General features: G+C 42.9%; 1 long non-coding RNA gene across 1 annotated transcript in view; it reads right to left on the bottom strand.

Moving 5' to 3' along the window:
• Nucleotides 1–16,735: 16,735 nt before the first annotated feature.
• The window catches only part of LOC104987887, a 13,113-nt gene continuing 6,855 nt past the window's right edge, over nucleotides 16,736–22,993 (bottom strand). Inside the window, exons 2-3 of the long non-coding RNA XR_825179.1 lie at nucleotides 20,683–20,986; nucleotides 16,736–16,834 (exon numbers count right to left, since the gene is read on the bottom strand). This is a non-coding gene — a long non-coding RNA (uncharacterized LOC104987887). The remainder of the gene's footprint in view (nucleotides 16,835–20,682; nucleotides 20,987–22,993) is intronic.

The raw sequence follows: 22,993 nt of genomic DNA, 5'->3' as shown, positions 1-22,993 counted from the left end.
ACAGAGGAACCAGAGATCAAATTGCCAACATCCGCTGGATCATGGAAAAAGCAAGAGAGTTCCAGAAAAACATCTATTTATGCTTTATTGACTATGCCAAAGCCTTTGACTGTGTGGATCACAATAAACTGTGGAAAATACTGAAAGAGATGGGAATACCAGACCACCTGACCTGCCTCTTGAGAAATTTGTATGTAGGTCAGGAAGCAACAGTTAGAACTGGACATGGAACAACAGACTGGTTCCAAATAGGAAAAGGAGTACGTCAAGGCTGTATATTGTCACCCTGTTTATTTAACCTCTATGCAGAGTACATCATGAGAAACGCTGGACTGGAAAGAACACAAGCTGGTATCAAGAGTGCCGGGAGAAATATCAATAACCTCAGATAGGCAGATGACACCACCCTTGAGTCAGAAAGTGAAGAGGAACTCAAAAGCCTCTTGATGAAAGTGAAAGTGGAGAGTGAAAAAGTTGGCTTAAAGCTCAACATTCAGGAAACGAAGATCATGGCATCCGTTCCCATCACTTCATGGGAAATAGATGGGGAAACAGTGGAAACAGTGTCAGACTTTATTTTTCTGGGCTCCAAAATCGCTGCAGATGGTGACTGCAGCCATGAAATTGAAAGACGCTTACTCCTTGGAAGGAAAGTTATGACCAACCTAGATAGCATATTGAAAAGCAGAGACATTACTTTGCCAACAAAGGTCCGTCTAGTCAAGGCTATGGTTTTTCCTGTGGTCATGTATGGATGTGAGAGTTGGACTGTGAAGAAGGCTGAGCGCCGAAGAATTGATGCTTTTGAACTGTGGTGTTGGAGAAGACTCTTGAGAGTCCCTTGGACTGCAAGGAGATCCAACCAGTCCATTCTGAAGGAGACCAGCCCTGGGATTTCTTTGGAAGGAATGATGCTAAAGCTGCAACTCCAGTACTTTGGCCACCTCATGCCAAGAGTTGACTCATTGGAAAAGACTCTGATGCTGGGAAGGATTGGGGGCAAGAGGAGAAGGGAATGACAGAGGATGAGATGGCTGGATGGCATCACTGACTCGATGGACATGAGTCTGAGTGAACTCCGGGAGTTGGTGATGGACAGGGAGGCCTGGCGTGCTGCGATTCATGAGGTCGCAAAGAGTCAGACATGACTGAGCGACTGATCTGATCTGATCTGATCTGATAGTTGCTTTACAATGTTGTGTTAGTTTGTAGAATTGCAAATCGAAACTACAGTAAGGTATCACTTCACACTGGTCAGAATGGCCATCATCAAAAAAATCTACAAACAGTAAATGCTGGAGAGAGTGTGGAGAAAATGCAACCCTCTTGCTGTTGTTCAGTTCAGTTCAGTTGATGGGAATGTAAATTGATAAAACACTATGGAGAGCAGTATGGAGGTTCCTTTAAAAAAAAAAGAAAGAAAACCAGAGCCTACCATATGATCCAGCAATACCACTCCTGCCATAAACCTGGAGAAAACTATAATTCGAAAAAACACATGCATCCCAGTGTTCCTTGCAGTGCTACTGATGACAGCCAACCAACCAAGATGTCCATCAGCGAGGTATGGATAAAGAGGATGTGTTACATATACACGATGGAATATTACTCAGCTGTTTTCTTATTCTTAAATACCACAAGCGGGTGCAGGATAGGTGACCTGCTCTCCCTTGTGGGAGGTGCAAGAACTGTCCTGTTTCTTGTTTCTGAATCAAGTTAGAACTGGCTTTGCATGGTCTTACGGCTAATTCTTCCTGGTTTCCCCAACAGAGCTGCAATAGACCTACTGACGTCACTTTTCCACGTGCATCATATCCTCTCCACCCCATTTCCCCTGGAACCCCCCTTCCCGAGCTCCATCTGACTAATCTGCTCCACTGTCAGCCTGGGGACTCTCCATCCCCATCATCTGGTCCTCACCTGCCTGGTCTCCTGTACCCCCAACTCCTGTATCCCCTCAGGCTCCTCTTTGGAAGAGCTACATGAGAAGCTTCCTGATAAGAAGCATGAAAGGAAAAACATTTAAAGCTTTCCATTTTTCAAGATTTTACTGTCAATGACAAAAGAAAATAAAATTATGCAAAGAGGCAGGTTGGAGAGCCAACCCTGACTGAAGCATTGGTGTTAAGATGTGAAAGAGGAGTGTATTTTTGCTTCTAGTCTGCCCTGATGCGTACTGTTTCCTTTGAACAACCAGCTGTATATAAAGTCATATATGCATTCACTTAAAGCTTTTCATTCTCCAAACGCATACACTAAAAATAACAGGGCATATGGAATAAACAGGGTTGGGGCAGACCACACCACCCAACTTTGTAACAGGAGCAACAACAAAAACAATAAACATCTATTAAAAAAAAAGTGCTCAGTCAACCTCCACTAGAGCCTGCCCTATGCTGCGTTCCCGCTCCTCCTTAGTAGTTTTTTTTGGACATGCCAATGCAGCACCCGTATCTCCAGGTCTCCTGGGAGTTTCACTTAGGCACCTGGCCCCAAGTTGTAGCAACATGCTTGTCACAGAGATAAGAGATATCTTATTTCTCCTTTGGATAAAAGCAATTAGCTAACAGATGTGACCAGTTACCCAATTACAGGTGAATTTTGGGTGAACTATGTATGACACAGGAGGGCATGGCAGCCCACTCCAGTGTTCTTGCCTGGAGAATCCCCACGGATAGAGGAGCCTGGTGGGCTACAGTCCATACAGTAGCAAAGAGTCGGACATGACTGAGCGACTGACCATAGCATGAAGCAGCGGATCTTACTTACCCAGTCAGGGACCAAAGCTGTGCCTCCTGCATTGGAAGCGTGGAGTCTTAACCGCCAGAGCACCAGGAAGTCCCCTTAGGCAGCCTTTGAACTTGGGGGCTTGCATTTCCACTTTGAGATATAGAGGCATGTGTTTCTAAGAGACCAGTTTCTCAAAATTGGAAATCTGATCTAGGAGTCTTTTTTTTTTTTTTCCCCCAACACAAAGGAAAATTCTTTTGCAACTTCCTTGTTTGTCTTCATGGTTTTACCAGATAGCTTCATGTTGGGAAATGCAGAGCAGTTCTTGAAGCCACTAACCCAGTCCTTGCTTTCACTAAAGAAAGGTACTTCGGTAGGATTTCTTTCCTAAGGAGCCTGTATATGGCTATGGCTTGCTTTCTAACTGTGGAGAAAGTTTGCTCCTAATCTCTTGGAAATCCCGTATCAGCATCATTACACTGACATCACTCCCATTTATCAACTGTGCATGGGCTAACTCCATTCACGAAACAAATGTGACGGCACCACAAACCGCACATTTTGTTCTTTGAAAGACTTCATGGAAAACACCACCCCTAAAAGCCTAAGATTGTTTTGCTTTTTTCATCCCTGTTTCCTCAATCCTCCATGTTTTTCTTCTTTGTTCTAACAAGCAAGAAAAAAATAGGCTTGACTTAGTAGTATTGTGTTTAGCTGTAAAAAGAAATCTAAAATAAAGTAGCTTAAATAAGACAGACATAAATTCTTTCTCACATAAAAGAAATCCAGAATCCACAAACAACAAATGCTGGAGAGGGCGTGAGGAGAGGGGAACCCTCCTGCACTGTTGGTGGGAATGTAAATTGATACAGCCACTATGGAGAGCAGTATGCTGCTGCTGCTGCTGCTAAGTCGCTTCAGTTGTGTCCGACTCTGTGCGACCCCATAGATGGCAGCCCACTAGGCTCCTCTGTCCCTGGGATTCTCCAGGCAAGAACACTGGAGTGGGTTGCCATTTCCTTCTCCAATGCATGAAAATGAAAAGTGAAAGTGAAGTCGCTCAGTCATGCCCCACTCTTAGCGACCCCATGGACTGCAGCCTACCAGGCTCCTCTGTCCATGGGATTTTCCAGGCAAGAGTACTGGAGTCGGGTGCCATTGCTTTCTCCGAGAGAACAGTATAAAGGTTCCTTTAAAAAAACCAAAAACTAAAAATAGAACTACCATATAACCCTGCAATCCCACTTCTGGGCATATATCCAGAGAAGAACATGGCCTGAAAAGATACATGCACCACGATGTTCCTTGAAGACTGTTTACAATAGCCAAGACATGGAAGCAACCTTAATATCTATCAACAGAGGAATGGATAAAGAAGATGTGGTACATATACAATGGAATATTAGTCATTAAAAAGAATGAAATAAGGCCATTTGCAACAACATGGACGGACCTAGAGAATGTCATACTGAATGAAGTCAGTCAGACAGAGAAGGAGAAATATCATATCAAGCCCATTTATGGGTGCAGCACCAAAAGCCATATTTGCTTAACTTTTGGCTCCGATGGTAAAAAATCCGTGAGGTCACAAAGAGTCAGACTGAACGACTACACACACAGACATTGCCACGTGCCAGGGATGTAAAGGTCATCTTGAAGAAGCAGATTTTTCTTACACGAGGAGGAGGAAGAACCAGTTCTGGTTAAAGAAGTCAGATTTCTTGGAAGAGAGGACTCTATAGTCTAGTCCTCTAAGATATGAAGCTATGGAGATCTTCCAGAATCAAAAAGGATGATCTAGATAAAATTTCAGGGCTAGCTATCTAAAATGGGACTACCCAAACAGTTAGGGCTTCCCTGGTGGCTCAGACAGTAAAGAATCCACCTGTAATGTAAAAGACCCAGATTTGATTCTTGGGTTGGGAAGATCCCCTGGAGGCAGGCATGGCAACCCACTTCAGTATTTTTGTTTAGAGAATTCCATGGACAGAGGAGCCTGTGGGCTATAGTCTATGGGGTCGCAAAGAGTCGGACATGACTGAGCGACTAACACACACAAAGAGAGGCACTATAAGAGACTCTGTATCCCACCAGCTGGGATACAGAGTCAGAGAGAGACTCGAAGGGACAGTGTATCTGAGGCTGGTGAGGTTTGAGTCCTGAGACTGAATTCACCCAGTCTCCAGCCAACAACTTGTGCTTGGGAAGTACTCAAACATCGGAAAGAGCATGTTGCTTCTAGATATAAGAGCTGGGGTGCAGAACTGTAGTATCATAATCCTAGAGATGTCCTTCCCCCGAGACCCACAGCCAAGAGTCTCGAGGGGAGCAGCTGGAGCAGAGGGGTGAGGCAGTAGAGCCACGCCTTCCTCCTAGCTCGCAGGGGCGGTTCCATCAGGGTAGAGGACCCTTCTTTTCCTTGCTGTGTTTCCGCCATGTTTCTGAACAATATTTCACTTTTCACCAGCCTCCGTTCCACGCCTGGACCATCTTCGCCTTCCCAGAAGCCAACAAAACACAACCGCATTGTGCCACAGAAGTGCAAACCTCCCCCGACCCCCACCTGCGAGGTGACTGGCGCCTGTCCCTTCTCTTGAGTCTGGGCAGGGAAGGAGGAAGCAGACCTAGAGAACTTTGGCTGGCTTGGCTGGGACAGCCCTTCACTGAAGATAGCTTGGAGAAGAAGAAACCCACACCTGACGGTCACTATTGCTGGGGAAAGACACCACCTGCCTTTGTTCCCCCACTACTGCTGTAGCAAAATAGAACAACCTTAGTGACTGTTGTTACTGTTCAGTCACTAAGTCGTGTCTGACTGAGACCTCATAGACTGTAGTCCAGCAGGCTCCTCTGTCCATGGGATTCTCCAGGCAAGAATACTGGAGTGGGTTGCCATTTCCTCTTCCAGTGGATCTTTCCAACCCCAGGATCAAACCCATGTCTCCTGCATTGGCAGGCGGATTCTTTATTGCTGAGCCAGGGGAGCCCTTAGTGACTTACCAGCACAAATGTATCATCTTGCTGTTCTGGAGATCAGCAGTCAAAAGTGGGTTTTATGGGCTGAAGTCAAGGTGTTGGCAAAGTTGTGGCCCTCCTAGAGGTTCTAGGGGTGAGTTCATTTCTTCCTCTTGGCCCAGGGACCCTTCATCTCCAAAGTGCATCCCTCCAAACTCTGCATCCAGTACCACATCTACTTTTCCCCTCCCTCTTACAAGGATTCTGGGATTACGGGACGGCCTTCACATCTCATGACCAATGACTTAATTACACCTGCCAAGTCACTTTGCCATGTAAGTCAACATGTTTTCAAGTTCTGGGGACTAGAACATGGACATCTTTGGGAGGTCATTATTCTGTCTACTGCGCCACCCTAGCACACATGACCTCTGGAAAACAAGAGATTGTTTAGCTTCCTGCCTTGGACACCACACTCCCCACAGCCTCATGGGATTCAGCTTGCAACTCTGCTGCTGGGAGCTCACTGAGGCGGGTCCTAGGGGAACAACTCCTCCCTCCAGACACTCAGAAGCACTTAGACAATGTGTACAGGTGCTGAGGTGGATTTCTGCTCCGCCAGAAAAAAGCCCTGAAGATAGGCAGATGAGAAGGCAAGCTTATTTTCACAGCAACTCCAAGCCCAAATAAGTGAACACAAGAAGCAAAAGAGCACATTGACACTGAAGCATTAATCCGTAACAGTTAATATATATTAGCTGTTAGAATGTAACTGTCTGAGAGAGCAGGTTGTTTCTAGGTATAAGAATTGGAGTACAGAACTATTAGGACATAGAAGATTTGCCTCTATGTATATATTCTCCTTATATATAATTTCAGTAATATATACATTATTTCAAATATATGTAATTTCAAATACATATATGTGCACATATACATGTATATCTTCTATGCCACAAGAGAATGAAAATTAAATATAGAGAGAAAGAAACCTCAAGCCAACAGAAGTATGAAGGGAATAAGAAATAAGAAAATGATAACTGGAAAACAAAAAGCAGGATGGACAGATATGAGAAAGCAAAATAAACATGAAAAGGATAATTTCATTCCATTAAAAAAAAACGTATTCATACTGAAATAAAAACAAATTTCAGCTCTTCTGTGTTTAAAAACTACACACTAAAATTTTTTAAATTACAAGAATGGAAAAGATATTCAAGACAGATACTAATATATAGAAGATAACAACATAAATACAAAACTAATTAGACTACAAAGCAAAAGGCTTTATTAATGAGATAGTCATTCCTTAATCATGAAGCTCTTCATTTGTCCCTCTAGGTTCCAAGATCCCTCATAAATGCCAAAATCCGTGGATATTCAAGTCCCATATAAAATGACGTGGTGGTTTAGTCGTTCAGTTGTGTGACTCTTTTCAACCCCATGGACAGTAGCCCACCAGGCTCTTCTGTCCATGGGACTCTCCAGGCAAGAATACTGGAGTGGGTTGCCGTTTCCTTCTCCAGAGGATACTGCTCACCTAGGGATTGAACCCGGATCCCCTGCATTGCAGGTAGATTCCATATAAAATGACAAGTCCCATATAAATGACATAGTATTTGCATATAACCTACATACCCCCTCTAATATACTTTGTGTGTGCTCAGTTGCTCAGTTGTATCCGACTCTTTGGCGAGACCATGGACTGTAGCCTGCCAGTCTCCACTGTCCATGGGATTTCCCAGGCAAGAATGCTGGAGTGGATTGCCCATTCCTTCTCCAGGGAGGAGGGACCCCCAACCCAGGTATCAAACCCTCATCTCCTGCATTGGCAGGTGGACTCCTTTACTACTGTGCCACCTGGAAGCCCCCTTATATATGATAAATCACCTCTAAATTACTTATAATACCTGATACAACATAAATGTTATGTAAATAGTTGCAAATACAATGTAAGTAATATGAGGCATGCAAACTCAAGTTTTGCTTTTTGGAACTTTTCTGGAAATTTTTTTTCAAATATTTTTGATTCCAGGCTAGTTGGTTCTACAGTATCTACAAATCACGCAGACACTGAGGGCTAACTACATATGCCTATCATCACAACTTCAAACATACAGTGAACAACAAAGAAAAGGATACAACTTAAAGAATCATGAAGAGAAACTGACAAATCCTCAACCATAGTAGGAAAGTTTATTATAACTCAGAAATGAAAATATCAAACTGAGAACAGAAAGGATATTAAAATTTTTTGTATAAGTAATAATTCTTCCTTAAAAAGGGATACAGAAATTATTTTTTATAAATTTATTTATTTTTAATTGAAGGATAATTGCTTTACAGAGTTTTGCTGTTTTCTGTCAAACCAAAATCTACTCTTAACATGTAAAAATATATAGTACTTAATTGTGAAATCCACATGAAGTACTCACCAAAAACTGATAATATATTATTAGATCACACTGAAAATTTCAAAAACAGCCCTAAAAGCAGAGTTCATAGAAGATCATATTTTCTGACCAGAATGCAAAAATGTGGAAATTCACAACAGAATAATAATAAAAACAAACACACTTCCTTCATTTGAAACTTTACAATCACTCTTATAAATATAGTCAACCTTCTGAACAATGTTGTGGGGGGGTCCTCATTGAGTCAAAAAATCTGCATATAACTTTTGACACCCTCAAAACTTAACAACTAATAGCCTGCTATTGATGGGGAGCCTTACCGATAATATAAACAGTAGATGAACATGTTTTGGATGCTATATGTGTTGCATATTGATCTATTGTACTCTTACAATAAAGCTAGAGACAGTGCTAAGAAAATCATAAGGAAGGAAAAACACATTTATAGTGCTGTGCTGTACTGTATTTTTCGGGCTCCAAAATCACTGCAGATGGGGACTGCAGCCATGAAATTAAAAGACGCTTACTCCTTGGAAGGAAAGTTATGACCAACCTAGACAGCATATTAAAAAGCAGAGACATCACTTTGCCAACCAAGGTCCGTCTTGTCAAGGCTGTGGTTTTTCCAGTGGTCATGTATGGATGTGAGAGTTGGACTATGAAGAAAGCTGAGTGCAGAAGAATTGATGCTTTTGAACTGTGGTGTTGGAGAAGACTCTTGAGAGTCCCTTGGACTGCAAGGAGATCCAACCAGTCCATCCTAAAGGAGATCAGACCTGAGTGTTCATGGGAAGGACTGTTGTTGATGCTTAAACTCCAATATTTTGGTCACCTGATGTGAAGAGCTGACTCGTTTGAAAAGACCCTGGTGCTAGGAAAGATTGAAGGCAGAAGGAGAAGGGGATGACAGAGGATGATGGTTGGATGGCATCACCAACTCGATGGAGGTGAGTTTGAGTAAACTCCAGGAGTTGGTGATGGACAGGGAGGCCTGGCGTGCTATGGTTCATGGGGTTGCAAAGAGTTGGACATGACTGAGCAACTGCACTCAACTGTATTTTTTTAATATTTATTTTTAATTTTTTTTTGGTTGTGCCTCGAGGCATTCAAGATCTTAGTTCTCTGAGCAGAGATTGAACCAGCACTCCCTGTAGTGGAAGTGCAGAGTCTTAAGCGCTGGACCGCCAGGGAAGTACCCTGTACTCTATTTATCAGTACAATACGTTTACATCCTATGCTTAGAAAATGAATCAACTGCCAGTATCTATATCAACACTGTCTTACATGATAGAAAACTCTGTATGTTATATGTATTACTAACACTAGACGTCACAAATAAAAGATAAATGTTTCTTTGTCACATTATTTACAAGTGTGTTACCAATATGACTGCTTCAGTAGGAAAGCTTCACAGTGGCTCAGCTTGTACACTAATGAATGAATCATTATAAAAATTTCATGTCTCCCAGTATTATAGTCATATTTCATAATATAGCACTGGAAATGTTCCACTTTAAAAAACACTTGTGATGGTAGGCTGAGATGCAGTTCTTCCAATTATGAGAGAGAGGCATACTGTATAGTAATGGAATTCTTTGAAAACAAAGTTATAAAACAGTAATAAAATATTAAACATCACTGACCTTATGCCTCTGTAAGGATAGGCCATCCACTTCAAGTCTTGCACACTGTTTTTGTTGTTTAGTCGATAAGCTGTGTCTGACTTTTTTTCTTTGAAGTTTTTATTGTAGTAAGATACGTATAACAGGGAATTACCATTTTAACCATTTTTTAGTGTATACAATTCAGAGGGATTAAGTGCATTCCCAGTGTTGTGCAACCAGCATCATCCATCTCCAGAACTTTCTCATCAGCCCAAGTGAACAATAACTATACATTATCCCTGCTCCTCAGTCTCTAGGAACTACTGCTCTCTACTTTGTCTCTATGAATTTGCCTAATCTATGCATGTCCTATAAATAGAATAACATACTTTTTAACCTCTTGTATCATGTCCGACGCTTTTGGGACCCCACAAACCGTAGCCCAGGAGGTTCCTCTCTCCATGGGATTCTCCAGGCAAGAATACTAGAGTGGGTTGCCATTTCCTCCTCCAGGGGATCTTCCTGACCCAGGGATCAAACTCATGTCTTCTGCATTGGTAGGCAGATTTTTTACCACTGAGCCACCTGGGAAGCATCTCCATGTGTATTTCTGTATAGTTATTGAAAATAATCTGCATATGAGTGAACCCACGCTGTTCAAACTCTGATTATTCAAGGGTCAACTGAAACACTTGGGTAAAAAAAAAAATAGAAATAAGCATTTTAAATTACATTAGTGTGTTATTTTTTCTATATCAATTGAATATAAAAACAAAACACATTCCAAACATTGACAGTTCAGTTCAGTTCAGTTCAGTCGCTCAGTCATGTCTGACTCTTTGCGACCCCATGAATCGCAGCACGCCAGGCCTCCCTGTCCATCACCAACTCCCGGAGTTCACTCAGACTCACGTCCATCGAGTCAGTGATGCCATCCAGCCATCTCATCCTCTGTCGTCCCCTTCTCCTCCTGCCCCCAATCCCTCCCAGCATCAGAGTCTTTTCCAATGAGTCAACTCTTCACATGAGGTGGCCAAAGTACTGGAGTTGCAGCTTTAGCATCATTCCTTCCAAAGAACACCCAGGACTGATCTCCTTTAGGATGGACTGGTTGGATCTCCTTGCAGTCCAAGGGACTCTCAAGAGTCTTCTCCAACACCACAGTTCAAAAGCATCAATTCTTCGGCAGTTACTATTTTTAACAAAGCTGATGGACTTGATTTTTATCATTCATTATCGGGATTAGAATCAAACTTTGTTTGCTTAATCCTTATGCATTTTTGTTTACATAAACCAGGGAAACAATCTGATAGCAATTGAGTGAATAAACCAGAATATAAGTTCACAACTTACTATGTGCCAAAAAGATTTATGTAAAAAGGGAAACCTACCTTTGTCCAAATGAATTATCTAGGAACTATGCCCCAAAGTGCAAAATTAATGGTCAAGTAATACTGAATAAGAAGAAGAAAGAATGCATGGTGAAAATAACTTAAGATTTGGCAATAAAAAATTTTTTTTGCCACACGGAGTAGCATGCAGGATTTATGCCCCAGCAAAGAATGGAACCCACACCCTCTGCAATGGAATTGTGGAGTACCAACCACTGGACTGTCACAGAATTCCGAAGAGCTGGCAATCTTTTAAGTTGATCCTTTAATATTAATTTCCTTTTTCAGTATGTTTTCCTAATCTTGCATTTGATAATAGCAATTCCTCTTCAAGGCTGGACTTCCATGTGTTATATCTAGAAGAGACTCTTTCCTTTACTGATAAGTTATAGTATAACTATCTGATTAAACACTTATATTTAGAAAAGACTGGATTTCTACCAGACTTCTCAGGAGGCACTACTGTTTAAAGATTCTGCCTGTCAATGCGGGAGAAACCTGCCAAGAGGCATGGGTTTGTACCAGTCTCCCCTCATTGGGTGGCCTCTATGTGGAGAACCAACCAAGGACTCTTCATTATGTACTAAAAATGCCTGGAAATATGTTTAGGAGGTTTCCAGTGGGAAGAGGCTGAGCTGTATGGTAGCAAACCCATCTAGAGAGAAGTGATCAAACTCTTCTTTGAAGTAACTGATGAGAGGAATCAATGCACTGAAACAAGTAACATTGGTAATTGGTGTCTACACATTCAACTTTAAAGCGATGTCTAGATGACTGGTGTGTGAACAGAGTGAGAAAGTATACCAGAATATACCCAGCAATATTTGACTATAAATAAGTTTATCCCAGCAAGGCAATGAGTGAATGAGTGAAGTCGCTCAGTCGTGTCTGACACTTTGCAACCCCGTGGACTTGCTAAATGTTTACCAATACAATTCAGAGTGATAGAATCTGTAAAGAAATTAGTTTTCAACTTTAAACTAGTGCTGTATAACAGGGATGCCATGTGGAGACGTAAATTCATTGCAGCCAATCCTTTAAAAAGATGTCTTTTTCATCATAGGGGACTGGAATGGAAAAGTAGGAAGTCAAGAGATACCGGAGTAACAGGCAAATTTGGCCTTAGAGTACAAAATGAAGCAGGGCAAGGCTAACAGAGTTTTGCCAAGAGAATGTACTGGTCATAGCAAACACCCTCTTCCAACAACACAAGAGAAGACTCTACACATGGACATCACCGGATGGTCAATATAAAAATCAGATTGATTATATTATTTGCAGCCAAAGATGGAGAAGCTCTATACAGTCAGCAAAAACAAGATTGGAGGCTGACTGTGGCTCAGATCATGAACTCCTTATTGCCAAATTCAGACTGAAATTGAAGAAAGTAGGGAAAGCCACTAGACCACTCAGGTATGAACTAAATCAAATCCCTTACAATTATACAGTGGAAGTGAGAAATAGATTCAAGGGATTAGATCTGATAGACAGAGGGCCTGAAGAACTATGGATGGAGGTTCATAACACTGTATAGGAGGCAGGGATCAAGACCATCCCCAAGAAAAAGAAATGCAAAAAGGCATAATGGTTGTCTAAGGAGGCCTTACAAATAACTGAGAAAAGAAAAGAAGTGAAAGGCAAAGGAGAAAAAGAAAGATATACCCATTTGAATTAGGAGTTTCAAAGAAGAGCAAGGAGAGATAAGAAAGCCTTCCTCAGTGATCAATGCAAAGAAATAGAGGAAAACAATAGAATGCAAAAGACTAGAGACCTCTTCAAGAAAATCAGAGATACCAAGGGAACATTTCATGCAAAGATGGGCACAATAAATGACAGAAATGGTATGGATCTAACAGAAGCAGAAGATATTAAGAAGAGGTGGCAAGTGTACACAGAAGAACTATACAAAAAAGATCTCTATGATCCAAATAATCACCACGGTGTGATCACTCACCTAGAGCCAGACATCCTGGAATGCGAAGTCAAGTGGGCCTTAGGAAGCATCACTATGAACAAAGCTAGTGGAGATGACAGAATTCCAGTTGAGCTATTTCAAATCCTAGAAGATGATGTTGTGAAAGTGCTGCACTCTATATGCCAGCAAATTTGGAAAACTCAGCAGTGGCCATGGGACTGGAAAAGGTCAGTTTTCATTCCAATCCCAAAGAAAGGCAATGCCAAAGAATGTTCAAACTACCACACAATTGTACTCATCTCACATGCTAGCAAAGTAATGCTCAAAATTCTCCAAGCCAGGCTTCAACAGTACGTGAACCATGAACTTCCAGATGTTCAAGCTGGATTTAGAAAAGGCAGAGGAACCAGAGATCAAATTGCTTACATCTGTTGGATCATAAAAAAAACAAGAGAATTCCAGAAAAACATATACTTCTGCTTCATTGATTACACTAAAGCCTTTGACTGTGTAGCTCAGAACAAACTGTGGAAAATTCTTCAAGAGATGGGAATACCAGACCACTTTACCTGTCTCCTGAGAAATCTGTATGCAGGTCAAGAAGTAACAGTTAGAACTGGACATGGAACAACAGACTGGTTCCAAATTGGGAAAGGAGTACATCAAGGCTGTATATTGTCACCCTGCTTATTTAACTTATATGCACAGTACATCATGAGAAATACCAGGTTGGATGAAGCACAAGCTGGAATCAACACTGCCAGGAGAAATACCAATAATCTCAGATACACAGGTGACACCACCCTTATGGCAGAAAGTGAAGAAGAACTGAAAAACCTCTTGATAAAAGTGAAAGAGAGTGAAAAAACTGGCTTAAAACTCAACATTCAAAAAACGAAGATCATGGCATCTGGTCCCATCACTTCATGGTAAATAGATGGGGAAATAATAGAAACAATGACAGACTTTATTTTTGGGGGCTTCAAAATCACTGCAGGTGGTGATTGCAGCCATGAAGTTAAAAGACATTTGCTCCTTGGAAGAAAAGCTATGACCAGCCTAGACAACATATTAAAAAGCAGTCTTATTTTGCCAACAAAGGTCCTTCTAGTCAAAGCTATGGTTTCTCCAGTAGTCATGTATGGATGTGAGAGTTGGACTATAAACAAAGCTGAGCGCCGAAGAATTGATGTTTTTGAACTGTGGTGTTGGAGAAGACTCTTGAGAGTCCCTTGGACTGCAAAGAGATCCAACCAGTCCATCATAAAGGAAGTCAGTCCTGAATATGCATTGGAAGGACTGATGCTGAAGCTGAAACTCCAGTACTTTGGCCACCTGATGCGAACTGACTCACTGGAAAAGACCCCAATGCTGAGAAAGACTGAAGGCAGGAGAAGGGGATGACAGAGCATGAGATGGCCGGGTGGCATCACCAACTCAATGGACATGAGTTTGAGCAAGCTCTGGGAGTTGGTGATAGACAGGGAAGCCTGGTGTTCTGCAGTCCATGGAGTAGCAAAGAGTCGGACACAGTTGAGTGACTGAACTGAACTGAATCCTTAAAAATTCTATGGGCCAGGAAAACATGAAAAACTGGAACCAGGGGATGTCCACGGTGGTGTAGTAGATAGGAATCCGTCTGCGAATGCAGGAGACATGGGTTTGATCCCTGATCTGGGAAGACTCCACATGTCATGGAGCAACTAAGTCCATGTACCACAACTACTGAGCCTGTGCTCTAGAGCCCAGGAGCCACTACTACTGAGCCCAAGGGCTGCAACTATTGAGGCCCACTCACCTAAAGCCTGTGCCCTGAAACAAGAGAAGCCACCAGAATGAGAAAACTGTGCACCACAACTGGAGAGGAGCCCCTGCTTGCTGCAACTAGAGAAAAGTCTGAGCAGCAACGAAGACCCAGCACAATAAAACAAACAAACAACAGAATAAGAATACGTGAAAGTGAAAGTCACTCAGTGATGTCGTTTGTGATCCCATGGACTATACCGTCCATGGAATTCTCCAGACTAGAATGCTTGAGTGGGTAGCCTTTCCCTTCTCCAGGGGATCTTCCCAACCCAGGGATTGAACCCAGGTCTCCCGCATAGCAGGCGGATTCTTTACCAGCTGAGCCATGAGGGAAGCCTAAGGAATAAACTCTGACTTGCTGTAGGAATGGATGCAGGGCTGGAGAAGGGGTGGGGTTAGGGGAGTAGGAGTAGGGAGGGGGCTGTGGAAATCTCTGGGTAGGGCTGCAGCTGTGCACAAGGTCACAATGCAGTGAGTCAGAGTTTTCAGTATTTAGTTATCCGTGTGGGTTAAGTTGTCCAGCATAACACCTGTGCCCAATCAATACCTGTGGTGGACCAGGTACAAAGGACCTATAAAGTGATGAACTAGACAGTGATGTGTCATAGTGAGTCACAGCATGCTAAATATGCATGTCACAAGGAAGCAGAGCTGATAAATCCAGATAATCAAGAGCAGGACTTCCCAGGTGGCTCCGTGGTAAGACTCCGCCTGCCAATGCAGGAGACCCGTGTTCAATCCCTGGTCAGGAAGATCCCCTGAAGAAGGAAATGGCAACCCACTCCAGTATTCTTGCCTGGGAACTCCTATGGACAGAGGAGCCTTGGCAGGCTATAGTCCAGTGGGTCGCAAAGACTCAGACATGACTTAATAACTAAACAACAATTAAAAGAAGAAAACTATCTCAGTTCTAGGGTCTGATATCAGAGACCCATTGTATATAAAGATCGGAGATCTGCCCATGAATTTTCCACATTCTTAGAAGTATCAGTTCTCTGTTTTTCTTCTAACCAGAGTGTGACCGAGGCCAAGCTCGCTCTGTTCGCCCCATGATAGGCCAATGAAACTGAGAGATGAGGTGTTGAGGCAAGGAAGAGACTTTAACCTGGGAACCAGCAGACCGAGAAGATGGCAGCCTATTGCCTCAAAATAACTATTTTATCAGGGTCTGAATACCAGGTTCTTTTATATATTACAGATGACGGGAGGTGAGGAAGCAAAGTAAAAAATCCCATTAATCTTGCAAATGTCTCCTAGAATGGCAAGCCTCAGGCAGGGGACGTGTTAATTCTTCCTTCCTGCCATCCACAGGTGGCCAAAGTTCTGAAGAAAGGCACTTTAGTTTAACAGGCAGAGGGGCAGGATTCTGAGGCAGATCATTCTGTATGATTATAATAACAAAAGCAATGAAAAGCAAGTCAAAGAAACAGTTCCAACATGGAGTCAGAATTGACTTCCTCCCTGCAATAAGAGGTCTTCGATTTTAAACTTTTGCTGGTGATTCACAGCTAATCCTACAGGAGATCTGACTGGCTCAATTTGGCAACCATGTCATTCTATCAACGCAACTTCTGAAAAATATCTGCCTTGCTCAAAGCCTAAGGGGCAGTGGGGGCCACATCATATCACTACTGGGCAGTTCTTACATTGATCCCAAGAACAAGGAATGACGATTTAATGAAAGTAATGAATATCATTATCAAAATTGCTTTGAAGGTCATAGCCTGAGAAGCTATGGGAAATACCCCCCAACAGCTGAAGGAAAGTCAGACACCTAGAAAGGAGAATTCGATATGTGGATCAACACTATTAGAGCCAGAAATAATATCACTGGGCTCATCGGCTTAAAATGTAGATCATACTTACCTGGCAGGGGAGATACCATGATCACGAAGGTGGCTTTCCCAGGGCGAGGCTTACCCATTGCACTCCGGATGCGCTGACCCCTGCGATTTCCCCAAATGTGGGAAACTCGACTGCATAATTTGTGGTAGTGGGGGACTGCGTTCGCGCTTTCTCCTGAAAAAAAAAAAAAGTAAAAGAGAAAAAAAAAAATAAAATGTAGATCATCTTTATTAGTTTAAACCAAAATAAAATAACGTCATCTACTGCTATATAAAAAGTCAATACAGTATACAGAGTCCATAAAGTTATTCATTAAACAAACCTAAAGACAGGGTGGACACATTGCCTAATTAGTAACCAGTTTTTAAAACTCAAATGGTGATATTTAAGCAGCAGGGTAAACCACTCATGCATGACAGCCCTGCCCTTGCATATAATTATCTCACTGCTGCAGCTGAACCAGATAATGGCTGTCTTTCACTTTGTCTTGCTTAATGGCTAAATACAAGGATTTATCATGCCCCAAATACACCCAGCAATTTCTAATCAATAAATGCTGAAAAGTAGACTAAGATAAGGAATAGTTAGAAACCACTTCACGAGCTAAGGTTTTTTGGTGATCTGCCAAGTCACAGTACTGCCTTCATTTGGGGAAAAAGGTAGAATACATGAAGTGTCACTGAGGAGAGCAGTGCGTGTGTTAGTTGCTGCTCAGCCGTGTCTGACTCTTTGTGACTGTAGCCCACCAGGCTCCTCCGTCCATAGAATTCTCCAGGCAAGAATACTGGAGCCGGTAGTCATTCGCTTCTCCAGGGGATCTTCCTGACCCAGGAATCAAACCCAGGTCTACCACATCGCAGGCAGATTATTTACCATCTGAATTCCACACAATCTGAGGCTATTTCCTTATGAGTTGTGTTGCTGAGTCATTATAGCATGTTCTAAGTCATGAAAATTCACACTTGCTTGATGATTCGGACCACATCTGTTAGAAACTTGAAGAAATCTGTCTTCTAGTAGGGCTTCCCAGGTGGCACCAGTGATAAAGAACCTGCCTGCCAGGGCAGAAGACTAAAGAGACATGGGTTCGATTCCTGGGTCGGGAAGATCCCCTGGAGGACGGCATGGCAACCCTCTCCAGTATTGTTGCCTGGAGAATCCCATGGACAGAGAAGCCTGGCAGCCTATAGTCCATGGGGTCGCAAAGAGTCGGACATGACTTCTAGTACTCCTGTAGAAAAAGTGAAAAATTATGCAGTTAAACATTATCACTGTCAATTATCTCTGGATGCAATGACCAGATTGTTACACAAATTCGGTCTGTGAAGATCTCTCTCCTGTCTGTGTCTCTCCTAATTTAGGAAGAAACCGAACAGGCTCTATCTTGAAAGCAGGGCTCCATCTTGGGCCAGACTGTGGACTTTGAGCTATATGCCCAGTATCTATGGAAACACACACCAGCCTGGAAAACCAGGCCCCCGGAAGGAAGAGTCCCAGGGCTCGTACCTAGACTCTCTGTTGCGTAAAATAATACCCTAATTATCTGTATAACTGCATAGAATCATACATTCTATTATGCTTATTGGGGTATGACCACAGGCCTAATGATAATTCTCCACTGTTAACTAATTAGGCTTAAGGCATGTGAATCACAGGTTAACTTTGATTGTATCTTTCTTTTTCCTTTGTTCAGACCAGTTTCACAGAATTTGGGGAAGCGGGTTTGTGCACGTACACTTAGGGTATATAATGTTTTCACAAAAACTGGTCAGGGTTCTTGGCTAAGAGGAGACTCTGCCTTGGGCCCTCTGGTGTAATAAACTGCAGTCCACTCTCTGCATCGTCCTTCTGAGTGAGTTTGTTTCCCGGAATGTGTGGCTACAACACTAAGACATAAAAAGGGAAGTTCCTTCATTGTACACAGCTCTGAAGTAATGTTGGAGAAGTCTAAATAAAAGATGGTTGAGAAATCACGGCAGAGAACATTCAATTACATAATGATCCTAAGTAAAAAATAAATGGGACTGTCTTGAAAAACATTCATCTGAGGCCTCCCTCTTGGCATTCTGATTCTCATTACTTTATGGGAAAAAAAGTAACTTGAGTACTATTAAAGAAAAAGGATGCTTCTGCAATCTTGGGTTAGCAACTTAAATATAGCTTTAAAATGGTATGCAAGTGAAAATATAGCCTTAAAAACAGATATTAGAAAGATTGAAAATAAACTAGGCATACAATTCAGGAAGATAGGCAAAGTATATCAAATAGCCACCACCCCCAAAGAGAAGGAATCAATAAATATAAAAGCAGAAATGAAATCAGAAACAAAAAACTGATTTTGTTAGGGGAAGCACACTGAAACCGCCCACCCTGGCCAGGCACCATAGTAATCATTCACATGAGTTGTTTTATGACAGGAGATCCTGATAAGGAATACGGAACTAATAAGCCACCACCAACCGGAAGAGTTTGGGAAAGGTTGAAAGGAGACCCCACGTGTCCATCCACTTCCCAGAATCCCTCTTGCTAGCATTCATCTTGGCTGAGCGATGCATGTGCCACCAGGAAAGACTCTGAATTAGAATGATTGGCCAAAGACCACCCGGAAACTAATCCTATCACCATAAAACCCGAGACTGCGAGCTGTGCAGCAGAGCAGTTCTCCTGGTTTCCCTTACCCTGCTGCTCTCCAGCCGGGTGCCCTTTCCCAATAAAATCTCTTGCTTTGTCAGCGGATGTGTCTCCTCGGACAATTCATTTCCAAGTGTTAGACAAGAGCCCAGTTTCGGGCCCTGGAAGGGGTCCCCCTTCCTGCAACAATTTGACCAATTATCATCAAAAGTTTGTTAGTTGAATAAAATAGATAAATCTGATCTAGAATTAAGACACATTTAAACAACAGTAGAAACAGGAAAGATATATAAGTACTGGGCACAGAGACTTTTAAAGTTATAAAAAAAATTACCCAGAGAAATGTATTGAACTGGCTTATTGATAAACTCTAAATTTATTAGGACTGATGGACTTGCCTGGTGGCTCAGACAGTAAAGAATCTGCCTGCAATGTGGGAGACCTGGGTTTGATCCCTGGGTTGGGAAGATCCCCTGGAGGAGGGCATGGCAACCCACTCCAGTATTCTTGTCTAGAGAATCCCCTTGGACAGAGGAGCCTGGTGGGGTTCAGTCCATGGGTTTGCAAAGCACTGAGCGACTAAGCACACATATTAGGAATGATAGTTTAAAATAGCTGATTTTTTGTTCCTGAATAGCGGACATCTGCCAGCAGATCCACAGTTCCTCTCTTAGTTGTAGATTTCAGTTTGATGTTTTTGTGTGCAATTTAAGCCTCTCCCCTTCCACCTGAAAATGTCTGACCTAAGAGTTGACTCATTGGAAAAGACTCTGATGCAGGGAGGGATTGGGGGCAGGAGGAGAAGGGGACGACAGAGGATGAGATGGCTGGATGGCATCACTGACTCGATGGACGTGAGTCTGAGTGAACTCCGGGAGTTGGTGATAGACAGGGAGGCCTGGTGTCCTGCAATTCATGGGGTCGAAAAGAGTCGGACACGACTGAGCGACTGAACTGAACTGAAGCTTGGAAAATTGCAGTGGAAAAGAGGGGTGGGGCGGCAGTCTTCTCTCTCCTCCCTGACCCCACCCCCCTCACTGGATGTCTGTTGCTAGTTCAGCCCCCACCCAACCCCTGACCAGGCAGGGTGAGTTGTGGGTGAACTTTATAGACTGGAATGGTGGTTATCTGGCCTCCTGACTTCCTGAAGTCCATTTCCATGCCTCCACACCCCACAGGCCCCCCAGAGCACGAAATGGCAACCAACTCTAGTATTCTTGCCTGGAGAATCCCAAGGACAGAGGAGGCTGGCGGGCTACAGTCCAGGGGGTTACAAAGAGTTGGACACAACTGAGTGACTTTCACTTTACTTCTGATGATGTGCTTTGTCTAATCTTGGAGCCCCTGTTCCTAGGGGATCTCCTACCAGGAAGCCCCTATTTGTAACCCACCTTCAGCTCCTGTTTCTGAAGTCTCAACCCACTTGTACCCTTCCTCTGGAGTCTCTCTCCTCCAGGTCATCCTTCTGGGCGTGTCCTTGTCAAGGTGACTTAGCCGGAGACTTTCTTTGCCCAATGCTGGAGGTGTAGGCTGCTTCCTGTGAGGCTCTCTTCTCTGTCAGCCCCCTGGCTCCAGCAAGTCTCTTAGCTGTGTCCACCAAATGCCAGGGGGCACATGAAGGCTCCTGGAGCAGTTCTTTGAAACCCTCTTGTTTAGTTTGAGGTGAGGGGAAAAAACCCCTCATTCTTCCATTATCTGGGGAGCAAAAATAAATATCAGAGAAACTGTACTGCTGATTTCTTAAAGAATTTCTTCATTTTCACTAAAACCCCTAAAATACTAGACAAAATAAAAAATTTTTTAAATGTCCAACTACGCAATTTTTTGTTAGTCCTTTCTCCTGGGATGCAGCTTTCTGAGGGTCAATTACTAACATACATGTAATTGGATGCCCAGAAAAAGACAGTAAAAAAATGGTCCTGGGTATATATGCCTTGGTTGCATGCTCCAGTTTGCAGAGAGAAATTCTGGTTCCTCCTCACCATTCTAATTTTCCATTTTCTGCCTCAGTCACAAATTCAAGCAGAGTCAGCTCTTAACCAGAAATGTCCAAACCTTCCTACTGAAGCCCAATCCGCAGTACAGATGTTCTCTTCTCTCACGGTGAGTTTTTAGTTCCTGCTATCTAACATGGATGAATTTAAATCTCATCATAAATAGATTCTACAAAAAGGAAAAAAAAAATCAACCATCTTCAAGAAATAAAGCGTTCAAAAGATCCAGACTCAGAGATGACCAAGATGTTGGCGCTGATAGGGAATTTAAAATAACCATGAAAGAAATGTCAACCGATCTAGAGGCATTAAAAGGACAGCGCATTAACAGATGGGGAATTTCACTAGAAAAAGGGAACTTTCATAGGAAAGACGGAAACCATAAAACAGTCAAGTGGAGATGCCAGAAACAAACATGAGATCAGAGATGAAGAATTTCTTCAATAAGCTTACGGGCAGCCTGAAAACTAGAGAAGAAGGAAAGCAATGGACTTGAAAATAAGTCAGTAGGGATCATACAAACATAAAGACAAAAAAAAATAAGGAACAACTATGGGTTAACAATAAAATGTTCTTGTTATTGTAAAGTTATTGTCAACTATGGGTTAACAACAAAAAGTCCCTTGAATTGCAAGGAGATCAAACCAGTCAATCCTAAAGGAAATCAACCCTGAATATTTATTGGAAGGACTGATGCTGAAGCTCCAGTACTTTGGCCTCCTGGTGCGAGGAGCCAACTCATTAGAAAAGAATCTAATGCTGGGAAAGATTGAAGGCAGGAGGAGAAGGGGACAACAGAAGACAAGATGGTTGGACATGAATTTGAGCAAGCTCCGGGAGATAGTGAAGCATGGGGAAGCCTGGTGTGCTGCAGTCCATGGAGTCAAAAAGAGTTGGATAGGACTGAAGTGACTTAGCATGCACGCATAGAAGAGTAGTGACTATCTTCAGTGGAATCTTTCCACAGCCCTACAAATACATATAGGCCAACAGTGACGTCACCCACAACACAACCAGGGCAGCACGGAGCCTCCCTCTCCTCTCAGGAGAGAAAGCTCTCCCTCCTTGTCTCTCCTCCCTTTTCCACCTTCCAGGGCTGCATCACTGACTCAATGGACATGAGTCTGAGCAAGCTCTGGGAGATGGTGAAGGACAGGGAAGCCTGGTGTGCTGCAGTCCATGGGGTTGGAAAGAGTCAGACTGAGCAACTGAACAACAGATGGGTTAACAAGCTAACATACATGTAATTGGAATCCCAGAGAAAGAGTGAGAGAGGGCAGAAGACTACTTGAAGATATAACGGCCAAGAATTTTCCAAAAATCAATGAAAGAACACAAGCCATAAAGTCAAGGAAGGAAAAAACCCCTAAAAACATCAAACTGCTGAGAACCAAAGTTTCAAAGCGAAAACTTGAAGATAGAGGGGAAAGCACATTACACAGAGATCCAGGACCACAGGCCGATCAGCATGAGGGACTGGCAGGCTGACCCACGGCTGGATTTCGCATCTCTGTCCACAGGCTACAGGGACAGAGAAGCTCATGAGGACTAGTCCTGGCGTCTCTGGGTTTGGAGCTTCTCCAGAGTCCTGCACCTTCGTGGTCTTACCACCTTGTTTTCGAGAATACCAGTGCCTTGGCTTACAACAACAGAATGGAGGATCTCTAAGCCTAGGTTTTGCAGGCTCCAAAATGTGGGGTGTGAGACT

This window comes from Bison bison, unplaced genomic scaffold, assembly GCF_000754665.1.
Source record: "Bison bison bison isolate TAMUID 2011002044 unplaced genomic scaffold, Bison_UMD1.0 scf7180017864108, whole genome shotgun sequence".
NCBI lineage: Eukaryota > Metazoa > Chordata > Mammalia > Artiodactyla > Bovidae > Bison > Bison bison.
Note: the sequence above shows the minus strand (reverse complement) of the source record. Positions and strands in the feature narration are given on the sequence as shown.